Genomic DNA, 18,367 nt, shown 5'->3' on the forward strand with positions numbered 1-18,367 from the left:
TGTGCCCGCTAAACAAGCACTCTGTCAACTAAACCACATTTCCAGGGTCCTCAAACGGCATTTTTTTCTTTTAAATTTTGAGACAAGGTTTCTCTATGTAGGCCTGGATGGAATTTGCCCTGTAGACCAAACCGACCTCAAACTCAGAAATCCAACTGCCTCTGCCTTCTGAGTGCTGGGATCAAAGGGGTGCACCACCACACCTGGCCTCAAGCAACAATTCTTTTTTTTTTTTTTTTTTTTTTTTTTTGGTTTTTCGAGACAGGGTCTCTCTGTGTAGCCTTTGCTGCCCTGGACTCACTTTGTAGACCAGGCTGGTCTCGAACTCACAGCGATCCGCCCGCCTCTGCCTCCCGAGTGCTGGGATTAAAGGCGTGCGCCACCACGCCCGGCTCAAGCAACAATTCTTAAAAGCAAACATCCAAACATAATACAGTCCTAAAACACATGGACAGACTTGTTACTAATTTGCTGAAGAATGATAACAGGAAAATATTAACAGTCTTTGTTTTCCAGGCTGGAGAGATGGCCTAGCAGTTCAGAGCACTGGCTGCTTTTCCAGAGGAGTTGGGTGCCCAGCACCCACATGCAGTCTACAGCCAGCTGGAACTTCACTTCCAGGAGATCTGACTTTCCTCTGGTCCCTGAGGGCACCTGCACGCACTCTTCCCTCACATATACGCAATTTTTAAAAAATCCTAAACAAACAAACAAACAAACAAAAAAACCCCCAGGATTTGAGACAGGGTTTCTCTGTGTAGCCTTGGGTGTTCAGCACTTGCTTTGTAGACCAGGCTGGTCTCGAACTCACAGCTATCCGCCTGCCTCTGGCTCCCAAGTGCTGGGATTAAAGGCGCACACCACCATGCCTTGGCCCAAAAGAGCAGGCAACCTTGTGCTTATAGTGAAAACATTGCAGTTGATAACATGAAATAGTCTCAGGTCTGGGCGGTGTGTTAGCATTCCTTGGTGCTGTGAGGGGATTGAAGGCTTGCAGAGAGAGAGCCCTTGTCTGTGCTCGGAAGCCTCAAGGCTGCAGTGACGTCGTGTGCTCTCACATTCTGATTCATCGTTCCCCAGCCCTGCCCCTTACACACACACACACACACACACACACACACTCAGTTGTGACTCCCCCACGTAGGATTGTAACACAGAGTTTGAAAAGCCAGGAACCAGGTAGTATGTGAGTACTACTCAGCACGTTTAGTTTCTATCTGCCTGCTGACTGGGAAATCGTCTTTGTCTGGAAGCTGGACAAGTCCATCACTTCATTCAGGGAGGGTCTTGCCCTGAGAGACTGATCCTTCATCCTGTGACCGTGAGGTCAAGTCTCCGTGTCAGCGTCAGCTTCATTATCTTCTTAGGAGGAGTCTATCTATGAATCCGGAGTTGGTAGCAAATAATTGTGTGCAAATGGTTCTCTCTCTCTCTCTCTCTCTCTCTCTCCTTTTTTCCTTTCTTTCTTTCTTTTTCTCTTCTTTCTTTCTTCCTCTTTTTTGAGACAGCGATGCATTCTCATGCAAGCCAGGCTAGTTTTAAACCTTGCTGTGTGGTCGAGGCTGGCCTTGAACTTGCGATCCTCCTATCTCAAGTGCTGGGATTACAGTTCTCCAGCAATAGACCCAGAGACGTGAATGATCTTAAAGGCCGTATGAGTGAGCTCGATAAGGGTGTGTGCCTTTTCTTGTGGGGACTAGAATTGATTATTATTTTTTCCTCTTTTATTTTTCTATTTGAGAGGTTGGTTTATGTATTAAACTTGTATGCGTATGAGTGCTTTCCTTTTCCTGTATGCACATTTGTGCCTGGTGCCTGGGAGGTCAGTGCGGGGCACTACATCTGTTAGAACTGGAGACAGTCAGTTGTGAGCCACGTGTGGGTGCTGGGAGTTAACCCCAGGCACTTTGCTGCCCCGCTTTCCTCTTTACAGTGCTGCTCCCACTAACATGCATTGAATTCCTGTGTATGCCACATGTGTTAACGCATTTGATCTGGGGGCAGATAGTGGAGCGATGATTGCAGGGAGTTACCTGTTTGTTAAGAGCGCGTAGCGAACGTGACTTCTGTGACGGCTTGTTTGCTTTCTTTAGTAAAGGACTTAGACAACATGGCTAGACTTTACCCTGGGTATTCATAGCACTTGGTTCCCTTGGCAACAGGGATAGGCCAGCAGCAGACCGTATGAACCAAACAGGGCCAATCAGGGCTTCCCAAGTATTACCAAGCAGACCCTAGGTTTGCAAGGCTGGAAGAAGACCTGGATGATGTCTAATTACTTTTGTGGCCCCTGAGGCTGGACCACTGATCCTGTGAATTACTCCAAAGGCCTTATGCTTTGTAAAGACTAGTTTGTTCATTTATTTTGAGATAGGGGCTTATGTATGCCAGACGGGGCTCAAACTTACTATATAACTGAGGATTATCTTGAAGTCTCTATCCTTCTGCCTCCACGTCCCCCGTGTAAGGAGTATACCACTGCAGCAATTTATGGGATGCTGGAGATTACACCCAGGATTTCTTGAATGCCAGGTACTAAAGGAGCTTTGTTAACCCAACAGCTTTCGTGATTTTGTGAGCTCTGGTTGGTGAGCTTGTATCTTAGCTAAAGCGCAGAGTGCGGCCAGCAGTGTCTCCTCTTGTTTCGGTAAGAAGCCTGAAAGAAATGACTTAAAGTTGGAATGACTTTCACACGTACTCCGGTGCCTCATATTTGACCATGTCCCCTGGATGGGGAGACCTGGTGGCACTTAGAGGAAAGATAGCAGGCTACCAAGAAAAGACTTGATACCCTATGAGCATATAAAGGGGGAGGAAATCTCCCTCAGTCACAGTCATAGGGGAGGGGAGTAAGGGGAAAATGGGAGGGAGGGAGGAATGGGAGGATACAAGGGATGGGATAACCATTGAGATGTAATATGAATAAATTAATAAAAAAAGTATAAAAAAAGTTGGAATGATTCATTTTGCCTGCGGTTGGAGAGGGTGCAGCCAATCATCCAGGGAGAGCGGGAGGAAGCCACACTAAGGCAGCAGGCTGCAGAAAGGTGGGTGGGTCACTTGCCTGGCTCTAACCCTCAAGGCCTGCCCTGCTTCCTCCAGTGAGGGCTCCCACCCTAAAACCTGTACAGTTTCCCCCGACAGGGTGAACAGCTCGGGGTCAGTGGGGACGTTTCCCATCTTTAACTCTGAGGCTTAAACCCAGGCCTTCTGCGTACTGGGCAGGCACTCAACCATAGAGCTAGCTCCTTAGCTGGTTTTAAATAAATAAGTAAATAAAGATTTATTTATTTTGAGGCAGAGTCTTGCCCAGTTGTTCTTGAATGACCTTCTCACTGCAGCCTCTTGAGATAGATCAGGCTTTGCTGAAAGATTTAAGAAGATGTGCAGGTGTGTGTGTATGTGAGTGTGAGTGTGGATGTGCAGGTGTGTGTGTATGTGAGTGTGAGTGTGGATATGCAGGTGTGTGTGTATGTGAGTGTGAGTGTGGATGTGCAGGTGTGTGTGTATGTGAGTGTGAGTGTGGGTGTGCAGGTGTGTGTGTATGTGAATGTGAGTGTGGATGTGCAGGTGTGTGTGTATGTGAGTGTGGATAAGCAGGTGAGTGTGGATATGCAGGTGTGCGTATGTGAGTGTGAGTGTGGATGTGCAGGTGTGTGTGTATGTGAGTATGAGTATGGATATGCAGGTGTGTGTGTATGTGAGTGTGGATGTGCAGGTGTGTGTGTATGTGAGTGTGAGTGTGGATGTGCAGGTGTGTGTGTATGTGAGTGTGAGTGTGGATGTGCAGGTGTGTGTGTATGTGAGTGTGGATAAGCAGGTGAGTGTGGATATGCAGGTGTGCGTATGTGAGTGTGAGTGTGGATGTGCAGGTGTGTGTGTATGTGAGTATGAGTATGGATATGCAGGTGTGTGTGTATGTGAGTGTGGATGTGCAGGTGTGTGTGTATGTGAGTGTGAGTGTGGATGTGCAGGTGTGTGTGTATGTGAGTGTGAGTGTGGGTGTGCAGGTGTGTGTGTATGTGAGTGTGAGTGTGGATGTGCAGGTGTGTGTGTATGTGAGTGTGAGTGTGGGTGTGCAGGTGTGTGTATATGTGAGTGTGAGTGTGGATGTTCAGGTGTGTGTGTATGTGAGTGTGAGTGTGGATGTGCAGGTGTGTGTGTATGTGAGTGTGAGTGTGGATGTGCAGGTGTGTGTGTATGTGAGTGTGAGTGTGGATGTGCAGGTGTGTGTGTATGTGAGTGTGAGTGTGGGTGTGCAGGTGTGTGTGTATGTGAGTGTGAGTGTGGATATACAGGTGTGTAGGTGTGTGTGTATGTGAGTGTGAGTGTGGATGTGCAGGTGTGTGTGTATGTGAGTGTGAGTGTGGATATGCAGGTGTGTAGGTGTGTGTGTATGTGAGTGTGAGTGTGGATGTGCAGGTGTGTATGTGAGTGTGAGTGTGGATGTGCAGGTGTGTGTGTATGTGAGTGTGAGTGTGGGTGTGCAGGTGTGTGCATGTGAGTGTGAGTGTGGATATGCAGGTGTGTGTGCATGTGAGTGTGAGTGTGGATATGCAGGTGTGTGTGCATGTGAGTGTGAGTGTGGATATGCAGGTGTATGTGTATGTGAGTGTGAGTGTGGATATGCAGGTGTGTGTGTATATGAGTGTGGATAAGCAGGTGAGTGTGGATATGCAGGTGTGTGTATGTGTGTGAGTGTGTGTGTGAGAGAGAGAGAGGATATGCAGGTGTGTATATGTGAAAATGTGGGTACACAGGTATGTGTGTATGGGTGTGGATATGTAGATGTGTGTGTGAGTGTGGCTATGCAGTGTGTGTGTGAGTGTGGCTATGCAGGTGTTTTTTATGAGTGTGGCTATGCAGTGTGTGTGGCTACGCAAGTGTGTGTGTGTGAGTGTGGCTATGCAGTGTGTGTGTGAGTGTGGCTATGCAGGTATGTTTGTGAGTATAGCTATGCAGTGTGTGTGTGTGTGTGAGTGTGGCTATGCAGTGTGTGTGGCTACGCAGGTGTGTGTGTGTGAGTGTGGCTATGCAGTGTGTGTGTGTGAGTGTGGCTATGCAGTGTGCATGTGTACACTCATGTACACACCTGAGGTGGTCAGAAGAAGGCAGCATGTAATCCCCCGGAACTGGTCGTTGTAAGATGCCCAACACGAGGGCTGGGCATTGAACTCTGGTCCTCTGCAAACACAATATGGGCTCTTAATAAGTTACCTCTGAAGCGTCTGAAAGATATTTAAAAATTATATGAAGGTGTGCTGATGTGCACCTTTAATCTCAGCATTTGTGAGGCAGAGGCAGGTAGATCGCTGTGAGTTTGAAGCCAGGCTGGTCTACATAGTGAGTAGCTGGGCAGCCAAGGCCACATAGCCTTTGTCTCAATAAGCAAAAAGGAGTAAAACACAAATTAAAATATCAAAATGTAATAATTATTTTTATTTTTGTGTCTTTAAGTGTGCAAATGCATGTGAGCACCTGCCAGAAGAGGACTTTTAGCCCCTTAAAGCTGGAGTTAGAAGCAGTTGTGAGCCATCATGTGTGGGAGCAGGGAGCTGAGCTCCCACTGAGCCATCTCCTCAGCCCCTGAAAGGTCTTAATTAATAGAATTAATGTTAATTACTGGGTCAAGATTCAAGTCCAGATCCAAAAGTCTTAACTCTTTTTTTTTTTTTTACCATGACTGATCTCTGAAACCACTTTCTCATGAGTAACGCCCTCGGTTTAAGAACACACCGCTCCCACTGAGTCACCTGTCCGCCTTCCTGAGACCGGCCACCATCCCTGGAATGAGGAACTGCCCTCATCAGAACCCACCTCACACATCACTCTCCGAGTTGGATGCTTCTGAGAGGAATGCTAATCTCGCACCAGTTCCACCAAGTAACACAGTCCATTGTTGGCCTTCTCTTCTGGCAGCCGTGGAGCCTGGCTTCAGCCTCAGGCTTGCCTGACACCGAGGCTTCTGTGCTCTCTGGGACAGCAGCCAGCCTTTGGCTAGGGGAGGCCACAGGCGTTGCCAGCCAGGGCACAGATATTCTGATCTCCTGATTCAGGCAGCAGGTGTCAGAGCTCTGGAGCTACAGGGCCTTTGTACCCTGGTTGTCACGAGCTGTGGGATGTGGAAGCCTGCCTCCAGTCCTAGTAGCTACAGTGTGGAGGGACGATTGTCCAGACAGTGACGCTCCTGCCCTTCCCCCACAAAGCAGGGCATTTAAAACAACAGTGGGATATAGAAGTCTAACTAGTTTTAGTTTAAACTACAAAATGTTCCCCTTTGTGACACCAGGATGCAATAAACCACCCTTTCATGTGTACACGGGTTGACTCTGATATATAGCACAGAAAACCACACTTTATGGGAGCTCATGAAAAAAAAATGTTCATTAGCTAGTGGTGTGGCACCGTGACCCTAGCTGAGAGGAAGTACTTTTCAGATGCTCCACCCAGATTAATATTGGGAGTCTATCTTGACATTACAAACAGAAGAAATGAGGACACTCTCAGGTTCAGGCATAGCTATGGATCATGACTGGTGACAAGTGGGTGACAAATATTGCCCAAGAACATGCAGACTCTAAAAAAACCAAACCAAACCAAACCAAACCAAAACAGAAAGAAGATGAACTGGAATTCTTGGTGAAAGACCTATAAAATATGTATCATTCTAGAACTGTGTAAATGTAAGTAACAGATTAATACAGCTAATATACTAAACCACCAATTTAATTATTAAATGAAAATGTAGGCTAGGGGTGTGGCTCAGTGGTAGAGCATTTAGCCAGCATGTGTGAGACCCTGGGGCTCCATGCCGTACACCACAAAACCAAAGAAAGGAAGGAAGGAAGGAAGGAAAGAAAGAAAAAGAAAGAGAGGGCATCTTGGATGCTCCATCCAGGTTAAGGCTGCACTCTGTCTTGCTGGTACAAACTGAAAACTGAGGCTACTGGAGGCTAGCTGTGGGGAAGCAGGCTCTTCTAGCATTGTGATGGTAACTGTTATGAAACAATCACACAGGGTTTTAAACTTACTGTGTATAATTAAAAATGTATTGCCATTTGGTCAGTGGTATTTGTAGGTAAGTGGCAGGCCCGTGGTAGAATGTTTGCCCAGAATGTGCAATTGGGATTTGGAAAGAGAGAGAGAGAGAGAGAGAGAGAGAGAGAGAGAGAGAGAGAGAGAGGTGTTTGAATAATTCATGCTGTGAAAGCATTTGTTAATCTATACTATTTGAAGATTCTGATGAGACAGCTATTTAATATACGTTATATTGTCTCGTTGGTATTAGAAAATAAGTGCACTTTTCTTCCTGGGAAGCCTTTTAGAAAAGTGCACTGAATATGCTGCTTTCTCAACTAATATTATGAAACTCACTTAAGAATCTCCTCACTGGGAGAGACTGGTTAGTATTTTAAATAAGAGTCCAGAGTCTCTGACTTCTCCTCCCCCAATTTGGTTTGTATAGTGATGCTACTCACAATGACCATGTCTCTGAAAATTTTCTAGTTAGTCTAAAAACAAAACAAAACAAAACAAAACAAAAAACAGCGCTTTGAAAGTTCTCTGGATGGTTCAGCAGGTTTGGGTCCCTCAAATGTCACAGCAGCCTATAACCCTGTCTCCTAACAGGATGTCTTCCTTAGCAATTTAAGGAGAAGAAGAGCTGTTACCAGGGGCAAGTGAGGTTTTTGTTTGTTTGTTTGTTTTGTTTTGAGGTACATGGTGTTTTCTGATGAAGTCTCTGACGTGGCTTACAGTGAGAGGTGAACATGGAAGCCTGGTACTTTGAGAAATATCACATTTCTAGGCGATCTTATACACTGACATATGAGTAATGGGTTCGAAGCTGCATGTGGTGTCATGTGCCGGCAACCCCATCACTCGGGCGTCTGAGGGAGACGCATCTCACACCGGAGGCTGCCCTAGGTTACACAGTGAGGCGCTGTTAACAAAGGAAAGGAAAGAGATAAGGAAGGAAGGGAAGCAAAACAATAACCAGGACAGAACAACACAGTCACCCAAATTACGTAGTAGGACAGCAACATTGTCTTCCACCCCAGAAGCGATTTTCTAAGCAAATTTCCAGCCTGGGACCGTCCTAGGAAAACCCGCGTCCCTGCAGCGTCTTGCGTTGCTTCTTTACCTCATGGCTAAGCGTAGTCTCTCTTGTCTTTATCTGTTTACTTACCTATTAATGTAAGAACACGTATGTGTGCCATGCCGCACATGTTGGGGTAGAGGACAATTATGGAAATTTCTTCTCTTCATCCACCGTGTGGGGCCATTAGATTGATGGTGAACACCTTTCCCTGCTGAACTTTCTCACTAGCCCCTTCTTTTTATTATTTTATATACTTAATTTGCCTATTTCTCTTTTTTAAAATCTTTTTTATTTTTCAAGACAGGGTTTCTCTTGTAGTCCTGGCTGTTCTGGACTCAGTTTGTAGACCAGGCTGGCCTCGAACTCACAGCGATCCACCAGCCTCTGCCTCCCAAGTGCTGGGATTAAATCCATGTGCCACCACCCGGCTTTGATTTACCTACTTTTGCTGTCCAGTGAAAAGCAAGCATTTGACACCAACCTTCTGAGCGTCTTAAAAAAAGCTGCTCATTAAATATTCAGGATTTCTTTATTGACGACCAAGAAGGCATGGTTATCAGAGCGTAGTTCACAATCTCTCCTGCTGGGGACGGAACCTAGGTCCTTGCTCTTTCCAGGCAAGTGGTCTGCGACCGAGCCACGGCTACTGCATCTTTTTATACTTTCAAGGTTATTTACTTCCCCAATTATCTTTTGTCTTCATTTGCTTGTTTATTGTAAGGGTTGCCGGTGAAGAGATGCACAGGGGAAAACGATTCCGAATTTCCGTGGCTCCTCCGAGTGTGCCACACTGTAGGGCCTCCCGCGCGCGCGATCCGTTTCATTGTGCTCCTAATTGGTTTTCACTAGGACGCAAACGTGGTTTTGGTGGTTAGAGGCTGGGGCGGGTGGGGCGCGACACTGAGTGTTTTTCTTTTCCTGACCACGTCTCCCTGAGGACTGACTCTGGGGAATGGCGTAAATGGTCCAGAGAGGCTGAGAAGCCAAGGTTCTGGGTCTTGGGGTTTTGGGGGCGGAATGCTAATTATTCCCACCTTCTTCCCTTTGAGGTCTCAAGAAGGACTCAAGCGCGCCTCCCAGTCCCAGTCGTGGTCCAGATGACGTCACCTGAAGCGGAGGCTGTGTTGTGGTTTGGATGGGAATGCTCTTCCCCAGTCTGAATAGTTGGTTCCCAGATGGTGACACTATTTTGGGAGATCGCGAGACCTTACGGACGCGGGGACGATTTGGGGACTCGAGGCTGGAGGAGTAGTTACAGCCCATGCGCAGTTACAGCGTGGGCTCTCAGCTTCCTGGATGGCACTCACCCTGTGGCACCCAAGTGCCTCCTGCTCCCACTGCCGCGAAAGCCATCCGCAGCCACACTTTCCTCCATGATGGATTGCATCCACCCAAATCATGAACCAAAGCAAACCCTTTCCCCCTGAAGCTGTCAGGGATTGCCTAGAGTGACGAGGAAGTAACTAGCGCAGGAAGTTGTTACTGTTCTAAAACCGACCGTGTCGCTTGTGGGTCTCTGGAGGTGGTTTGTGGGAGGAATGTGGACGAGTTTAGAACTGTGGGCCAGGGAGGCCCTATGATTCCGCAGTCGGAGCGTACAGTGGCCATTCTGGTAAGGGCTCAGGGGACCACGCTGTTGATGGAAAGATATGAACACTGTTTAGACTCTTGGGGACTCAGAGGGTGAAATGGCTGGGAGTGGTGGTGCATGCCTATGATCCAAGTCCTTGGAAGGTGAAGGCCAGCAGGATTGGGAGTCCACGGTCATCCTTGGCTCCATAGCAGGTTTGAAGCCAGCTTGGACTACACAGTGAAACTCTCGAAAGAGGCAAGCAAGCAAAGAAAAAGCCAAGAAAACAAATCAAACTAAAATACACCTACCAAACAAAGCCAGGACTGCGGCAGACACTGGGCTAGATGCCATTTATGTTACATTAAGGTAAAGGAGTTGGCTGTGTGTTCTGCCCTAAGAATCTGTGTGAAGTCGAATTCAGAAGCAATAGGCTCATTTGTCTGGCAGGGGATGTTGCCAGACAGCACGGCATTCAGGCTGTCACATGGTTACTGATCACTGCCTTTAGCTGTGCTTCCAGCGAAAATTCCGAGCTGACAGTGGAGCGGGAAAAAAATGTGGAAAATGAACAGTTTTAATGTGCACAGGAGCACGAGCTAAGGTAAAGTTGCAGAAAGGGCAGATAAGGTTTTTGCAAAGTAGCTATAATTATAAAAACACGAGCCCAGCTTGGTTTGGGACAATGGGAAAAGGTGCATTGCAGGCAAACCTAACTCACGGAAGGCTTCAGAGCATGAAACTGAAAACATGTTTGAAAAGCATTCACTTGAAAGCAGAGTCTGCAAAGGAGACCCCCTCCACAGGGTGTTTGCTATTTGCTTGAACAGAGCTGCCCAGGGGAAAATTTTCCTGATTAAGTCACATAGGCACATTGATACATTGTCTATTGTCCAAGTGGGTCAGGCTGCATTTCAAGCTGGCAGTAAAAACTCGGTGTTATTTTTCATGTAGTACTGGTTTGGCAGGCAAATAAAACTCAAGACTCATGGGCCAATGGAAGTTATTCACCAAGGTTCCGCAAAGCTGCTGAGGTCAGATGAGACGTAGCAGTGTCGCATTCTCAGCGTGGAACCCTTCCTTGAGTGGGCTTTGCATAAAAGATTGAAGCCCAGATTTCAATGGAGACCCCAGGATGTTTACGAGGTCATGAGTGTGGACTTCTGTAGGCACTGAGAGGAGCCAGGCCAAGAGAGACGCTATAGATTACAGGGCTGGAGGGGCTGTCTAAACCTACTGCAGTCCAGAGGATGCTGCCGTGAGCCGCAGATGCTGGTCACGGAGTCGTTGCAAGGTTTAGTGTCTGGACTTTCTTGAATCTGCTATTCTCTTGATGTTTTTCCATTTCTTCCTCTTGGAAGGGGTATGTTTGTACTGTTATACACTGGAAGTATGTAACTTGGCTTTTTATTTGTCCAGGGGCTCTTAGCTAAGGGTTTGTTTTGAGTCTCAGAAGAGTCTCAGAACTCTAAGAGTACAGGGACTTTTAAATTCTCATTTACTTTACGTGTGTGTGTGTGTGTGTGTGTGTGTGTGTGTGTGTGTGTATGTGGTGTTTACATATGTATATGTGTATATATATACATACATATACATACATATATATATATTGTGTGGAGGCCAGATGCTAAGTTCGGATGTTTTCCTGAATCTAACTTATTATCTGTCTGAGGCAGAATATCTCACTGAACCTGGAGCTCATCAGTTGGCTGGCCTAGCTGACCAGCAAGCCCCAAGGGTTCTCCTGTCTTCCCCCCCCCCCCCCCCGCAACCCCTGGGCTGCATGTATGTGCTGCTATGCCCAGCTATTTATTTATTTTTATTTATTTTAGTTTTTGGTTTTTCGAGATAGGGTTTCTTTGTGTAGCCCTGGCTGTCCTGGACTCGCTTTGTAGACCAGGCTGGCCTCGAACTCACAGCGATCCGCCTGCCTCTGCCTCCTGAGTGCTGGGAATACAGGCGTGCGCCATCACCGCCCTGAGCCCACTTATTTATATGAGTACTGGCAGTCCAAACTCAGGTTCCCATGTTAGAGACGGAGACATTCCCCCAGAAACGCTGGTGCCTTTTAAAGTTGTCCTGAATGTGTGAATGCATCCTGTATTATGGGATGGCCATGAGACCATCCAGCTGGGCCAGAATGTTACTGCTTGGTTGGGAGCTGTCCTGCTCCACAGCCTCATGTGTTTTCCAGACTTGAGCCACAGCAGGTAGTGCTGTTTCAGGGAATTAGGAAACCTGGGGGAGGGGAGACCTAGCTGGGGGAAGTGGGTCACTGGGGAGAAGGCCTTAAGGAGCTATAGCCCTGGCCAGCTTCCGGTTGACCTCTTTGATTTCTGGCTGATAACACGATGTAATCAGTGCTCAATGCTCCTTCTATGCCAGCATGGCGTTGCTCCTGCTTCTATGTTTTCCTCATCACAATGGACGGTATTATCTTGGAATAATGAGCCAAAGCCAAATTTTTCCTCTCTTAAAATTTCTTCTTTTAGGTGCTTTCATCACAGCGATTGGAAAAGTAACTAGTGCAGGCCAGTTTTGTTGGGGCTGGAGAGATGGCTCAGAGGTAAAGAGCGCTGTCTGCTCTACCAGAGGTCCTCAGTTCAATTTCCCAGCAACCACATGGTGGCTCACAGCCATCTTTAAGGTGGTCTGATGCCCTTTTCTGGCCTGCACATGTACATGCAGGAAGAGCACTGCACACATAATAAATAAATAAATAAATAAATAAATAAATCTTAAAAAAAATCTTTTTGTTTTATGTATGCCTCTGTTTTCCCTGCTTGCAGTCCTTTTTGAGGAGGCCAGAAGAGGGCATCAGATCCCCTGGAAAATTACAGCTGCCTCATAGGTTCTGGAAACTCAAACCTGGGTCCCCTGGAAGAGCATCTGTCCTCTCAACTGCTGAACCATCTTTCCAGCCCCAAATATATATGACAGTTGTATAGCTATTTCCCCAGAATGTAAATATCCCCCCCTCAAAGGCTCAGACAGTAAGCAAAACTTTTATGTCTCAGGAAGCTCCCAAGACAAGGCTCACAAGATGCCGTCCTGATGGTATAGAAGCAGAAAAGACTTTTGGAGAGAGTAGACTGGTTGATTTGCTAAGCTGGCTACAAGCAGTGCAAGGCGTGCCAAAGATGCAGTTTCACGGGCTGCTACCCATGCTAATAAGGTGGGCTTTTTGTTAATGCAGCTGCCTTTGACTCATCCATGGTCGTCACTACACACATTTGCTCATGACTCTCCAGGAAAAGTCAGTTACACAGCATGGACCCCATGGGGGGGCACCATTAGCAGAGGAAGAGAACACAGAAGGGTACCCTCCTCATGGGCTAGGTTGGATAGGAAGAAACAGCATCGGCGGTGAAGGGAGAGAGAGAGCAGTCTTCTCAGAGTGGTGGAGAGGACGCATGGAGTGAATTGTTCTCTCTGAAGAAATTTTCTTTTTGTTTGAAGATTTATTTACTTATTATGTACACAGTGCTCTGCCTGCATGTACACCCGCATACCAGAAGAGGGCAATAGATCACATTACAGATGCTCGTGAGCCACCATGTGGTGCTGGGAATTGAACTCAGGACCTCGGAAGTGCAGTCCGTGCTCTTAACCACTGAGCCATCTTCCCAGCCCCTGAAGAAATCTTCTAAGCAGAGGGCCATTAAACTGCTTCCTCTCCTTGGCAAGAAGGGAGCTCCTGGCAGCATTGGCGAGAGCTAATCCCATAGAATGGCAACGAGTCAGTTTTCAGAAGGTTCTAGAGTGGGGTAGAAGGTTGAGCGTATCTGGAGATAGGATATTGCAGGGCTGTGAGGGGCAGCACCCGAGCCTTCATCCTCTATCCATCACTTGTTTTGTGCCTCCCGGGGATGGAGGGATCCACGAAGCTTAGTGTCTATTTCTAACGGGAGAGATATGCAAAGTCAGAATTAGTAAAGATGAGGTTATAGAGCCACGGGTAAGGGGAGGAGTGCCTAGCTGTGAGCATGAGTGTCCGTGTGCTCAAACACGCAGGAGACCTGGGAAACAGACACAGAGAAAATACCCAGAGGGGATGCCCTGGTGGTGGGGCTGGAGGGATGGCTCACTGGTTAAGAGAGCCTGGCTGCTCTTCCAGGGGACCCAGGTCCAGGGGCTTCCAACAGTTTGCAACTCCAGTCCTTGGGGATCTGACAGCACCTCCTGGTTTTCTTGGGCACTGTATGAACATGGCGCGCAGGCATACGTTCAGATAAACACTCATATACATAAAATAATAAATAATAAATAAATAAAAATCTCCAAAAAAAAATAAAAAAGGAAAGAGGCTGGTGGGTGGCTCTGCTGAGGAAGGCCTTGCCACCAGAGAACATGGCACTGGCGAACGTTTGGGGCTGTGAAAGAGTACAGTGACCTATACCTCGGCAAAGGCAGCGTGCCTAGGAGGGCACTTTTGCCCTTGATCTCCTAATTCACAAGAGTCCTCTGATGTGGAGAGAGCTGAGTTTTTAAATAGTTACCCTGGTGGCAGAGCTGACGAGGGTTTAGAGCGAGGCCCCGGAGCAGGCTTGGGAGGAGGATCAGGGTGTGTCTGCAGCAAGGCCAGATAACACAGTGTGGACAGGAACCAGGCCTGTTCAGAAACAATCAGCAGACTGACCAGACATCTGCTGAGCAGGCAGGGGAAGCCGGAGGCTGGGCAGAAGCCAAGTGTCTGGTTTGGGTCACAGAGTGGATGGTAGTATTTTTTGTGGCACAGGCGAGGCCTGCTTCTTCTGTCTGGCTGTCTCCAGTCTCCAGCTTTGTCCTCTTGGGACTTTGCTCAGCTCCTTTTTCTAGGTCCCTGTGGCAGGATGTTTCCTGTGGTCACTCCTCAGGGATTTGTAGTTCTGGGGGGGGGGTCTGTTTTCCAAGCCTGCCTCATTGACACTCCTGGGACCCAGAGGAGAAGTTATTGTCTCCTGGTGTAATCGGTGGTGTGCTTCTGGCAGTGAGAAAATGCAGAGCGATCCCTCCCCCTCTGGCCTCTACCCGCTGGAACCCTTGCTGCCGCTCAGCAGCCGTAAACACACCGGTGGGCACCGAGTGTTTCCTGGAAGGTGCGGGAGCTGCCAAAGGCTTCTTTTTAGTTTATTTCAAGTCCGGGCCACAGTCCATTTAAAGGCAACAGGGAAAAAGTTCCAGAACCGGAGATGCGGAGAAGACAGGCCTCCCGGACCCCAATACGGCTGAGACTTGAGACTAATTTGCTGGCCAGATGGAGGTTGGTCCGTCTCTGCAGTAATCTTCCTGAAAGCCTCCTGGGATCGCCGGTGGCTGGCGCACACGGAAGATGAACACGGGGAAATCACCCATCTTTAAATCTTCTCTCCTCCCTCATTGGTTAGGTGGGAACACTTTCTTGAGCCCCAACTTTTGGCATGCAGTACGTACTCCACACTGTCCTCCAGCCACAGGCACGAACACGTCCTTTAGGACTAGCAACCGAGAAGGAAAGGGCGAGCCGGGCGTGATGGTGCGCGCCTTTAATCCCAGCACTCGGGAGGCAGAGGCAGGCGGATCTCTGTGAGTTCGAGGCCAGCCTGGTCTACAAAGAGAGTCTAGGGACAGCCAAGGGCTACCCACTGACCATGCTCCCAGCGGGAGAGTCATGGATAGGATTTGTAGAACAGATCGTGAATGATTTAATGAGACTTGATAAGAAAAAGAACTTCAAGGTGTATTTTAGGGTACAGGGGATACTAATAGCGACCTACCTCTGCGAGGTGTGGTACCGTCCTCCCAACATCGCAGAGTGAGTCAGAGACAACACCCAAACTTACACCTGAGGTGCTGATAGTGAGGGCATTTCTCTTGAACTACCCCAGAAAAGGGGTGAGTGAGTCGACCTTTATGACACCCAGTTCCTGTTGGCCTAACCTAGGCATTTAAGCTGGTTCCCGAAATCTGGCTTACAGTTCAATTCACCTAGGATCCTCAGCAGGGACTGTTCAGGAAACCCCTTCTGTGCGAAGCAGGTGTGGGTGTGGGAACGCTCCTTGGCGATGAATCACCACTGCCTCCTCCTTGGTGAATCACGGCTGCGGCTTGGCACGGGAACAGCTAGCTGGCGGACTGGAGGGAGAGCCGGGAACGACGCTGCAATGATACATCGCAACCACCAGGGGGCAGGAGCCGGACAGGCAAAACCGAGCCAGGAGCTTGGGGCACTCAGCGGCTGGGAGTGGGTGGATGGAATGTGAGGACCCAGCGCTGCTAACGCGTAGCCAGTCAGCGCCCCCATTGCCTGCCTCTGTCGGGGATTCTCTGCTGGAGAATGACAGAGCAGATTGCCGGGCATGGGGGTGGGGTGGGGTGGCGTGGGGCTCGTCACCCAAATGCTGTCTGTTCTGATGTCCCAAATGCAGACACCCAAGGTCTCACAGCAAGCCAGTGGCAAATCAGTCCGCTTTTCACAGCTTCAGGAGCATTGTCGTTGGATGGGGGCACAGATCTGGCCTCCATGTCTGAGATGAGACACCGGTGTCCCGTGTCCCGGTGCCGCTGACTCTGTGCAGCCGTCCCCTCTCATCTTGTTCCTAACTCCCTGGATCCCCATGTCCCTGTCGCACTCTCTTTGACACTGCAGCCCCCTCTCCCCTGGCGCCAATCCCTCCTTTTGGCCTCACTCTCCCGCCTGCCTGCCTCTCTGTCCTTTGTCAGCCTCTAGTCTCTGTCCCTGGCCTCTGGGGACTCTGTCCTGGGGCCCTGTGGCAGCATGTTTCCTGCGGTCACTCCTCAGGGCTTTGCACCTCTCTGGGGCTGTATTTTCCAACCTTGTCTCATTGCCACTCCTGGGACTCAGAGGAGACGTTACTATTTACTAGTGTAATCAGTGGTGTGCTTTCAGGCAGTGGCTCCTTCCTACCCACTGGCTTCCGTGACCCCCCCCCCTCTCCCCGCCCCGCGCCCCCTCAGCAGTCATTAAATGCTGGTAGGCACCTGGCGTGGGCGAGCGGGAGCCCTCGCTCATGCAGAAATGAATAGGACTCAGTATTCACCTGTGAGCTCACCAGGAGGCGGTGAGGGCGAGGGAAAGCAAGCACACAAGTTAATCTGCCTAACCAGGAAGATACTAGGGGCCCGAAGGGAGGGCACGCAAAGTATGTGCCAGAACAGGTAGAAACCGACTCTAGCTGAGGGAGAGAAGGCCTTTTAAGTGACTTTCAAAGGGTAGATGGGATCTGATCAGAAGGAGGAGACGCCCTGTGGGGGTGTGGGCACACTCTGACGGGGTGGGGTGGGGCGGGGGGCGGTGGTCGGTGAAGCCAGGGGCCTGGGTTGCACCACGTGCGCCCTCGTTCAGACAGCGAGGAATGGCGGAGAGGTTGGAAAGCGGTGGAGTGTTACAGTGTGGGGTATTTCACTGTGCGCTTTAGAGCAGAGACACAATGTAGTTTCTGAGCAGAGAGGAACCTGCTGATGCTGACTGAAGCGGAGGAGTCCCCTTGAGAAGCCGTGCTTCCGGTTCAGCATGGGCCCTTGCTCAGGGGGCAGAGCCTTTATCTAGCTCCACTACCGAGAGTAGCTTGTAGGAGGGGAAGCTGGTGAGGAATTCAGGAGCCTTGGGGAGGCTCGGGACACCCACTGGGTGGCTTTGCAAAGGCTTAGGAGACCCCAGAGGACCCCAGACCCACTTTCCCTGTGCTGTTGCAGGCTGCTTGCCACAGCGACCCTTAGGCGGAGACCCTGGGCTGCTTCTGTTAGCTCTCACGCTTCAATGGTGTCATCACCCTAGTCTCCCTAGGCGCTGCCTGCTGAGGGGCTCCTCGCTGGTGCTTGTGGGTTGGGGTTTCCGGCTGCTGCCCTAGCCCTGGGGAGCCGGGTGTGCCTCTGAGTCACCTCCTGGGTATTTGGGCCTGAACCATGCGTGAGTCACCCAGCTCAGGGCGAGCTGAGAGAAGCTGCTTGCTGGTCAGGAGAGGGGGAAGAGAGCGGGGCCCACAGGAAGGGTGCTGCCTAACCGGGGATGGCATAAAGAGCAGAAGGGGGCAGTGTGGGGTCGGAAGTCAGCTCTTCCCTGAAAAGACCCCTCCCCTGAGCCCCGCGGAAGCACACAGTGTTTAGTTTTCTCTCCATGGAAAAGATACGCTGGGGACTGCCCTGGGGGACTGCCAGGGCCCTGAGGGAGGGTCCTGGCCCCCTGTTTTCAGCTCTGGGTAGGGGAGTCTTTCCTACCCACTCACTCCTTTGTAAACTGAAGAGGAGGAGGTTCACGACCCCCCTTTTCCGTCTTTGGGGGCTTTCTTGCATTCTACCAAGTGCTGTGGCTGGAGCAGAGTTTTAACCACACCTAGTCACTTACTCTACTACCTCTTTAAGAGGTATTCCGGTGCCAGGCATTTAAAACAAAACATCTCTCTGTCTCTGTCTGTCTGTCTTGTCTGTCTGTCTGTCTGTCTGTCTCTCTTACACACACACACACACACACACACACACACACACACACACACACGGGAGGGGGAGCTCTGACTCACAGGTACCACATGAGAGCCAGGCTTGGAAGGAGTCTCCAGGCCCCAGAACTCTCTAGGCCCCAAACAAGAGCTGCCTCCCCTCACCCTTGGCTAGGCTCCCTTCCTCACACCACCTCTGTCTCCTCTGAGGCCTGGATGAGCTTGGGGTGCCCTTGCCTGGGCCTGGAGGCTCCTCCAGGTGATGATAAGGCCAGCGCTGTC

This window comes from Acomys minous (assembly GCF_964271855.1).
Source record: "Acomys minous genome assembly, chromosome: 19".
Lineage (NCBI taxonomy): Eukaryota > Metazoa > Chordata > Mammalia > Rodentia > Muridae > Acomys > Acomys minous.